Source organism: Empidonax traillii, unplaced genomic scaffold (genome assembly GCF_003031625.1).
Source record: "Empidonax traillii isolate 1590-97213 ecotype Southwest subspecies unplaced genomic scaffold, ASM303162v1 scaffold1075:size332216, whole genome shotgun sequence".
Taxonomy (NCBI): Eukaryota; Metazoa; Chordata; class Aves; order Passeriformes; family Tyrannidae; genus Empidonax; species Empidonax traillii.
The window spans coordinates 169,092-179,819 of NW_020956268.1; positions in this window are offsets into that span (position 1 = coordinate 169,092).

Here is a 10,728-nt window from a genome sequence, read left to right on the forward strand (position 1 = left end):
AGACAACATCAGGGAACCTGGGAACTGAAGGTACATAGCATCGTGGCCCCCATAACTAGCCCTGTGCCATGTTTTGCACAGTCAGTTCTGCTCTTTTCAGGAGATTTCTCTGTTCAGAAGGGAAGTGTTGTCATAAACGAGGGCAGAGCACCTTGGGTGGAAGTGAGTTGAGGAGGAAGGAGAGCCTCCCTTACTACAGGAGGTCCCAACACTTTCCCCTACATTAGGAGATGAAGTTCCCCACAGGGAGCTTGCAGGACTAGGGAGGCTAGCAGGTCTCCCCATCCAAAGCCTCCAGAAATCCCACTGGGTCCTAGCTTCACAAACGTGAACACTTATGTTGTACTTAGCTGTGATCATGATCCGCTTTGATATCATGTGCCATGAGAGAGCTTGCTGATACTGCCTGTCACAGCTTCCGATATGTTTTGTCCCTTATCATGTTTTAGGGAAGAAGCTGAAATAGTCTCCTCCCCCATACTTTCCCTCTCCTCCTAAACCAAAGATACTGAACTTGCTTCAGAGGTAAAGAAAGAAAAATCAGCCTTTCTGAAAGCCTGACCTAGATTTTTGCTAGATTTAAAGGTCAAAACAGACCCTTTTAACACTGATACAAGGCTGGATCCATCTGATGTCAGTACTGCTGCTGGACTGCACTGTCTTGAGGCTGTTCAATTTAGGCACTAACTTTTATTTTAATTTCCATTTGGTCTTCAAGATCAGCAGGGAATTGCAATAATTTAGCACGTGTTGGAATGCGAAGGACCACATCAGAGAGGAAGGAATAAAATCCCTTCATATTAGAGATAAAAGCTCTTTTGAGTCATGGTTGTTGTCTCCGAAGCTAGAAATAGAAAGTCATCAGTGTTCTTTTTTTTTCCTGTTGTCATAGGGGAGATTTGCCAAATGATCTGAAATTCTTCTCTTATATACTTTGGGACTCTGAGCCCCAATCTAACTAATACTCAGTTTCAGCATGTGATGCTCTGGATGAAATTTAGATCTTCAACATGAATAATTATTCTAAATCATAAAACACATGTTAAAGGCAGTTTCCAAAGGCAGAATGGGAGTGATGATGTTGTGCAATTTTTTACAAAAAAAACCCAAAACCTCAATACAACTTGCTTCGTGTTAATGTTTATTATTGACTAAGGCTGCAGTTCTGCTTCTCTCATCAGTTCATCTGGCAGATGCAAAAACAGCTGGTAAATTCTTCCTGCCCTTAGTTTGCCTTCTTCAATGCTATAACCCTGGCCAATCAGTGAGGTTTAGGTGTTCCAGAGGGAAACTGGTAGTCTTTCCAGCAAGTTGTCTGTATTAGACAGTGTCCTCTCCCATTCAGAATTTTTGAAATATGTGCCTTTTCACTGCCATGTTTAAAGGGGCTGGGCTGAAATATAGCTTAAATATAATAGTGGAAGTAAGCTCTTGTTTGTATGTTTCTTGTTTGTATGTTTCTTGTTTGTTTTTTTTTTCTTTTTCTACCAAGACCAAAAACTGTATAGTTTACACAGATTTTATAGAGGGTATCTCTACACAAAGGGGTTCAGGCACTAACAAATAACTCTCATGCTCTGCAGAAGGCAGATATTCCAGCAACTAAAGAATGGTGCTGAGGTAAGTTAATTCAGCTCAGTCCGCAGGCATTCAGGCAAGAGAGCTCCACCGGTTCTGAGCAGTGGCAGAGCAAACCTGCACTCACCATCCAGACAGATGCACTTTCAGAATTTTTTTAGGAGTCTTCCAAAAACCAGTTTTTCAATTTGCTTAGTTGCAGTCTGGATTTGGACTGTGTACACTGCCAAGACATTTCACGTATTCTTTATTTTCAGTTAGTGAAGAACTATTTAAATCTAACTAGGGCCTGAAGATAAGACTGTAATTCTACTAATGTTTCAGAAATTGTCTGGTTTAAATTCAGACACTATAACATTACAAACTGAACTGATTAATAAAAAAGTTTCATATCCTAAGAAAAGAAAAATTGTTCTTTTTCACATACTAAAATTAAGGTTTCTTAGCAATTCACAGGAAAATCCAGAGAAAGAGATATAAGTATACAACAAAACCAGCTATTACATGTTTTAAAGATAGACCTTGAACACATCATGGGAATGTCACCAAATGAAGGCTGTAACCTCAGTGTGATTCTAGGATTCATTGTGGAAGATAAATTCCTTACCTATGGTTTGGATCTGAGAAATTTTTCTGATGAATTTTTTCTTCAGTTATTTTTTTTATTAAACTAACTTCTTCAATGAAGAAAAAGCAATGCATAGATGTTACAGGGTAGAAAAGGAGGTCGGTGAAAAACCAGGAAGCCCAGAAAGATGCAGGGACAGAACTGCAGGGCACAAAGTTAGCAGATGGCTGCTCTCTCCTGCTTTATGATAGAATCATCAAATAGTTTGAGTTGGAAGGGACCTTAAAGATGATCTGGTTCCAAACTCTCTACCATGGGCAGAGACACCTTTCACTAGACCAGGCTGGTCCAACCTGTCTTTGGGTTAAATAAATATAAATACAACATGTCTTTGAACACTACCAGGGATGGGGCAGCCACAGCTCTGGGAAACTTGTTCCAGTGCCTCACCACCCTCAGGTAAAGAATATCTTCCTAATATGTAGCTTAAACTTCTCCTCTTTCAGTTTTAATCCATTACTCCTTGTCCTACCCCTACAGTTTCTGATGGGTACAGCTTCCCTTTAGGCCCCCCTCAGATACTGGAAGGTTGCTATGAGGTCTTCACACAACCTTCTCTTCTCCAGGTGGAACAGCCCCAACTTTCTCAGCCTGTCTTCATAGGAGAGTGCTCCAATCCTCTTATCAATTTCGTGGCCTTCCTCTAGACTTGCTCCAACATGTCTTTCTTATGTTGTAGGCACAAGAACTGTATGCAGTGCTCTAGGTGGGGTCTCATGAGAACAGATCAGGTCCCTAAACATATACAGCACTAGCTTTAATTTTAGATTGTTCAAATATGGTATGTTCAGTAACTGAGTTTTGCAGTTACTTTAAATTGAATTCACCTCTTTTTTTTTGTCCTTTAGAACGACTGCTATAATTACTGACTTGTTTTTCCATCAAGTGTCTGCACTTCAGAGTTAAGCATGCTGCAGTCTAGAAGCAAATCTGATCAATATATATGTGATTTCTGCTATTAGTCATGTGCAACAGAATTTAAAGAGCTATTTCTATTTTTTAAAGTATAGCATTGCTAATCTAGGAGAGGTTTTTTTGTATGAATACATTCATACACGTATGAAATACTGGGAAAATAGTTACATTTCAATTCCATCCAAACTTCACTAGATGGCACTAAAAGCCCCAAAAATTCTTGGTCACAAGATGCAGTTATTAAACCAGTGTTCAGCTTCATTGTGTCAATGTTTCATTAAGATTTATACTATTTCTTACCAAAATCAAACAAGTTTTGAACATGCACTTATTATAACATATCATATATCCACTTCTGATAGATACTGACTTCTAATTTTCTCAAATTTCACTGTAGTAAACAAATAATTCATATGCTGAAAGGATGTATGCATCATCCTTGCTCTTATTGAAAGCTGTCTCCAGTTTTTAAGCACAACCCTTGGATTCTTTGATTATAAGCTCGATTAATAATTGTTTTATGTAGTAACAGGGGATCAAACTTATATAGGAATAAAGAAAATGCTGAGGACAGAAGTAAATGACATCTTTCAAATCTATCCCTGTACTGAGTGTGCTGGCTACCAAGGGCCCAGCAGGGAGACTCTGATCAAAATCCAGGTCCAGTGTCACCAAAGGAAATGAAATTAACTTGAAGACTTCCATCTGAATCTCTCCATAGTTGCAGAGTTCAGTAATTATGATTATTCAAGTGAGAATGTGACTTTGTGCTGGAAGGTGCAAACCTCACACTAAGCTGTGAATCTGACAGGGTCTATGAAGCTTTTAGTCTCTGAATCATGAAGAGTGTGGAGTGCAAGGAGATAATTCTCAGAACTTTGGATAAATGACACTTTCCCCATAAAGGATAAATTAATCAGCTCTTTCTCTGTTATATCTTTCCTGAAGAGAGGATTACAAAGAAGCTTATTGAGTTTAAATTAATTTCGAGGTAAGTAGAGCCACAATACCTTCTACATACACAACCATGTACATAATTGCAAGTATCACACTATTAATGACAAGCATGGTTTTCATAAATGAGAATGTCCTGTTTACACTCAGTCCTCATGTGGCTATAACCTCTACAAGAGGAAAAAGAAAAAAGAACATTTAGAGTTCCTACAAGGCAAAGTAATTACAAGGAAAAGTTCTAAAATGTAATTTCACTACTTGCCCTGTACCATGCCAAACACCTGCCAGCTACACAATGCTGGCTTCTGCAGCAGCTGAAAAAAACTGGCTTTTTGAAGTGCTCAGCATGTTTCAGGACAGCACCTTGCTGAGCCTGATACTCCATATGAATAGAAAAAATCACCAGTGATTGCAATCTCTGAAGGGAAATATTGCCTTCCATTGTATCTAGATCTTATCACTGAAAGTGGATTCAAATAGAAAAAATGCAAGTGGATGTAATCAGTTTGGAATGTGCATTGGGCAATTTTTTGAACCGGACTTGTAGCACCAACCTTAAGTTAAAGTACATTATGGAAGCCATTTAAACTACCTGAATTAGAAGAAAACTACATGTGCAATCATATGAAAATTTTGAATCTTGAGGTTTCTTTGGGGAAAATTTTTCCCTGTCAGACTTTCTCTCCCATAACTATGCTTTAGTACAAACATTCAAAGCAACTTCTATTAGTGAGCTTATATTAAGAACCAAAAAGCACCACAGACACAAATCAGACAAGAAACAAAAATGTATTCTCAGATGCTATAAAATATTGATTCTACTTTTCCTTGTATAGTTCCTAAATTCTTTTCATAGCTTTTGCTAGAAAGATTCTACTCTTATCTCCAAAGATGGAGTCTCCTGCTTTTATCAGAAAAAGGTTAACAAATGCTTATCTGAATCTTACAATTTTTATTACAAGACACAGATATTTCACACGCAGGCAAAGCCTGATCAGTGCGTTTTGGAAGACTGTAGCAGTACAATCAGAGATCAGCTAATGAAACTTTCAGAAATTTCTCCTTCTCCAGGGGTTACTACTCCCAGTCTCCATATATGATTCAGTTAATCCCTAGCACTCCTGTGCTGTTTGTAACTGTACTTCATTTTTTTACTGAACCAAACACTATACCATTAATGCCATACCAAGGACTAGCAGCTAATCCCAGTAGTATTTCTTTTGTACTTTTCTATAACTAAGCCTTGTTCTGCTTATTAAGAAGACTTTCTCTGGTACAATTTGGTGGAAATTTTCTCACTACCTTCAGTCATACCAAGATACTCTTCAGTACATTTTGTTTTCCTTCATATTTTAACCAAAAATTTTATGAATTCATTGTTTCCATAAAGTGATATAATTCCATGAATTGCCTGGGGACTGAGTATTAGCACACCTTTGTTTATTTAGTAAATGGTAGGCATTTTCCTCAGGACCAGGCCTTCGTACACGGCAGTAGCCAAAAAACATAAGCATCTTTTTCTTTTCTTTGATGATATTAAGTTTTCTTCATTTTTTTTAATCTGATAACATATTTTTATTTCGATAGTTTTTAGAGATGGAATGTTATTTACAGTCCTGAGAAACAGTAGTTTATGCTTCTGTATAATCCAGTTCTTCCACTCAAAAAATGAGCAACATATGTGTTCTTCTCTTCCTCTCTTCTTTTTACATGACTAAACAAGTCTGAAATTTTCATAATAGAGGCATTTAGAAAGAATATAATAACATTGCCTCCTGTTATGTGAGCCAAGCAGTAAGAGCTTCCTTCAGGCTGAATCAATTGCCTCAATGCAGTCTGGAGAAATAAGTTCAGTGAACAGATAGCTATCTAGGCTAATGTATACAAAAAAAAGAGAATAAAAATCTTTCTTCTGAATTTTAGGTGCCTTAATCAGGGCACTATTGAAGAGCTTCAACCTGTCCTAGCTTCACAGCCTTCTTGACTGGAAAGGAGATGCTGGTGTCTTCACTATTGTTCTCTGTGAGGGGACTCATACTCCTCCCTGGGTCCTCAAGCTCATGGTTTGGATTGTACCTGTTAGAAGCTGCCAGATCCAGTAGCCCATCTGAGGTGAAGCCACAACCTCCTGGCCCCAGGTCCAGCCAGTAGCAAGGCTGAGCACGTGTGTCCAACAGGCACACACACATGCACACAAAGCACGCACACGTATCTGCATACATACACAGATATATCTACACAGGCACGTTGCTGGCCAGGCAGAAAACACACCACTGAAGCAAGCAGAGCGCAAAAGGCCTGATCTTGTTCCCCCCTCTATCTGACCAGGATGAAAGCCCATTAGTGGAAAACATGTAAATATATATGCATATGACCAGTAGCTGCCTCTGGATCCCAGTCTCCCCTGCTGCTGTCACTGGGACACAGGCACCCCCAGGCTGTCACCACAGTCCAGGTGCTAGTGCTCTTACCTGCACACACACATGCACTCCTCCAATCCCTCCTCTAGCACCAATACACCCAAATAATGGCAGGGATGAGGCGCAGGGCACTGCTAGACACAGCAGCCTGTTTACACAATTTATCCCCTTTCCCCTCTCTCATTTCACAATTGTTTCTCCTCAAATGACCTTGGTGTCTCCCTTTGCCCCACCTTTGGTTCCTCTCCTAAATATCCCACAATAAGTCTCTTACATGCTGAAAATGCTTTTGCCAGCATTCCATGATGTATCCCACAACCTTGGAGGCAGGAATACCCCCCCACTCCCAGTTTGTAAGGTGAACCATGGAGAGCCTCACTGGCAGTGGGGCTGGTAGCCCGGAGAATATGTGTGCTTGGCTGGCATTGACTATGTTGGGCTGCTTTGCCTTGCATTGCTCCTCTATTCCCTCATGTTTATGGAGATTAGCCTTAAATTAGTTAGCATAAAGAGTCCCACTTTGCACAGAAATCATTACTCACAAGGTTAAAGTGAGTGTCAGTCTCAGTTCTTCCTGTAAGCCTCTGAGCCTTGCTCACCCAAGAGAAACCTGGGTCTTCTGGCAGCACAGTGATGCCAGATAAAACATCTGCCTAACAGTAGAGAGCTTGGGTTTAAATCCTGTGGTGTCATCAGACCTTTACAGGTAAGTAGAACAGTCTCTCCTCTCATCAATGCTTTGTGTGCAAGTTAGAGCACACAGCAGAGACCAGGTCTTCCTCCAGGTGCCTGAATCATCAAATTACTGACTTGTCCTCAACAATCCTCAACTGTTGTCCCACTGCTTTGATGAACACACTATCTCCAACAAAACATGCAACCAGAGTGTGGATGCTCTCCCAAGAGTTTAGGCTTGCAGTCTCCAACCCCCACCAGCAGAAGAAGAGGAAACACCCAAATTCTTTCCTCTTGAATTCTAATCCTTTAACATGTTTACAAAAAGAAGAAAATAGCACTGCCAGCACATGCTCCAGTCATGTGGTTGGGAGAGATGTGTCTAGTCATTAAAATGTAAATGCCTACTGGGCTGAGTCCCCATGTGAGAAATAGAAATACCGCTGCACAAATCATTATGGGGCTTAATGTGAAACAGTTGCTGAGCTTTTGTAGATGCCAAAACTTAGAAGGGAAAAACTTCAAATACCTGAGGAATACTTTACATGGGAAACATGAATATCTGTGAACTTAAAGCGTCTTGAAGGGTTAGATGGCAAGTTTTTTAAGAGCTGGATTTTGGGTGTTTACCTACAACGAACATTTGAGATGAAGCGATTGAGACAGCCTATCCTTCTGAACTTGTAAATCCTATCTGGCATCTATGTTTGTTGTGTGTCTACCTTGTAATCCTCATGTATTCTCTTGATCTTATCTTTGCAGTCTAAATATAGGTTTCCAAGGACATGCAGAAACACCCTGCTCTGAGCTGCAGTCCAGCACATTTGGGGACATGTCTCCAAAGTGTGCAGATAAAGCATGTACGTACACCTGGCAGCCATTTCAAGAGACAACCACGGCTTCAGAAGTGAGTCATACAGTGAGTCAACACCTGAACTGGACATCATCTGTGTTTCTAGAATTTAAGCATAAGAAACTCAAAATACATTTTGGTTTACTTTACCAGAAGAGAAATACATTCAATACTTCCAACAATAATTTTGGATGTCTCCTTGGAAAGACTAAATGATCTTACAAGTTCTACTCCAGTAGACTAACATTAAAAGATAAATCTCCAATTAATGTAAGCACACAAACAGTTTATATTACTTCTCCTAGCCAAGATTCCCAGAGCTTTTTGCAGCCATTATTCAACAAAAGCTTCCTCACAGCCTTGTGAGAAAGACAAGCACTACTTTCCCCACTTTCTATATAAATAGACAAGCTCAAGCAAGGTTAAATGACACCAAGTAGCACAAGAAAGTTTCAATCCCAAATTACTGCAGCATCTGCATCACTGGAAGAAAGGGTCAATGTCAGAAAATCCCAATGCTATTTTATAATCAGAATGCATGAAATTACTTATCTGTGGATTCATCATTAACACAAATGTACAGAACTATCTCTCCTCCTACAGACAGCAAACCTATGTAATTAACCTGGGCTTCATTTCTTATGCATTTTTAAGAAATAAAAGGCAGATAAGGTGGACTTTGCTTTTTCCCATTAACCAAGTTCTCCTAAGGAAGATGTAATTGGCTATGTCACAGCTGTGCCTAAGCACTCTGGAGGAAGAGATAAGATTATTTCACCTACAGTTTAACAAGCTACTGGTAATTGATTGGAGGTTCTTACTGCAAATGTGATCTAAAATGTGTCAGCTAAGGCTTCAGGCTAGGTTAATAGGAGAAAAAATGTTTTCCTTGACAAATAGTAGGGAAGAAACAAGCACCTTGGAAGTCACCTGCATTGGCTGACATATAGTAACTTATTAAGGTTCAGAAACCCACTAGTCTACCTGAAACATTCTACCTGAAAAACAACCTATCACCCTAATTAAAATGCAGCTCTGGAAGCTGCCCTTCAAGAGTAATGCTATGTGCAATGCTGGCTCAATTCTGTCTCATACAGGAGAGAGAATGATTATGCAAAGTCATGAGTTCACTTTATAGATGAGGGAGTAATATTAATGAATGGGCTCTTGAAAACAGAGAAGTATGTGCAAAGCCTTCCTTGCAGGATAGGAAATTATACCAGTGCTGAATAAAAGCTTTCTATATACTAAATGGGTTTATTCCTAGTGGACATTGTTAATGTACTTTTTTTCTTCATTAACTGTACCTACTATAAAGTACTGCAAGAATTTACATTTCTTCTATTTTGTTATCGTGCTTTTCTTCAGAAAATAAGCCCTGCTATTGGGTTGGCACAGGTAGGCCACCTCTGCTCCACCATATTTCAGGATGCTCTGAGACAGAGGTGAACAGGTAGCTGGATAAGTTGCAGGACTCTGGGGGAGGAAAGGAAAAAGGAAGGATTATCACAGCCTGAGAGCCACCTTGCCCAGAAAAGAGCCATGAAAGCCAGGCCACCTACAGGTCTTGCTGCTCTGAGTAGGAGGGCAGGATGTCCTGAGCTTTGCAGGACTTTTCTGTGCAGGACAAGTGGCTCTGACATGTGATGTAATCACCCATCTGTCCCTCCATACGCCATAGATGTTGCAAAGGCTGCAAGCCCCACTTCCTTGGGCTCTTACTTCAGCTATCCATGCCACCCTCTGACATTCTATACCATGTTTGTGGAAGAAATGCCTAATTCACTTTGGGGTGGCAAAATTCAGCATACTCGCACTGCTAAGGAGCTGAAGTTGAATGTGCCTGATTCTCCATGCATGCTCTTTCTTCTCAGCTGTTGTGAGCACATTATCCTGGTTCACAAACATTCCCTCACTGAACTAGTCAACGAGGATGAAAAAGGGCTTCAGTCTCCCCCGCACTTAGCTGTGATTTCTAGAAAGCGAAAGAAACTATTTTGGAGCATACTATAAGAAAGTACCTAAGAAACCAGGGAGCAAAGGCTACAGTGAGTGAGAAATAATGGCTCCATCTTTCTCCTGTATAAATCTACAGAAATTTTCCTGTGTAGGCAGGAGGGTATTGGGACGGTTTGAGGAATTTCAACCTCACAACTGAAAGCCAATTTTTAAGTGCCCTCATGTGGCATAGCAATACCTGGTACAAGAGAGGGAAGTGCAAGCAGGCTGCATCTTATGGTGAATCTCCAGGCATTACACAGCCATGACTAGGCAGGGGTCCAAGAAATCCATCAGACGTACTTTGTCACCCCCCCCTTGTTCAATCCATAATTTTTCTCAGTTTGGGGTATTTTCTACATTGGAGGGGATGTTTTGCTCTGTAATAGAGATTTTTTTAAAGTAGAGTTTTGAGAAAAGTTCAATAATCATTCATCCAGAGCTTTCTGACAGCAATCTGCTTCATTCTGTGCTTGGGCTCTAACTGATGAACAATGTTATCTAAATTGCCAGGAGCAGATTAAAATCAGCAGTTGCTAGAACTCCATCCTCTTAAGGAAAAAATTAACATGATTACTAGCCACTACCTTGCTCCATTTGTCTTTTTCCTCTTCCTTATTGAATAATATTGTACTGAGGATGTATACCATTAGCACTTACAAGCAAATGAAGATAAACATCCTGTAATCGATTTCAGAACTATCCTT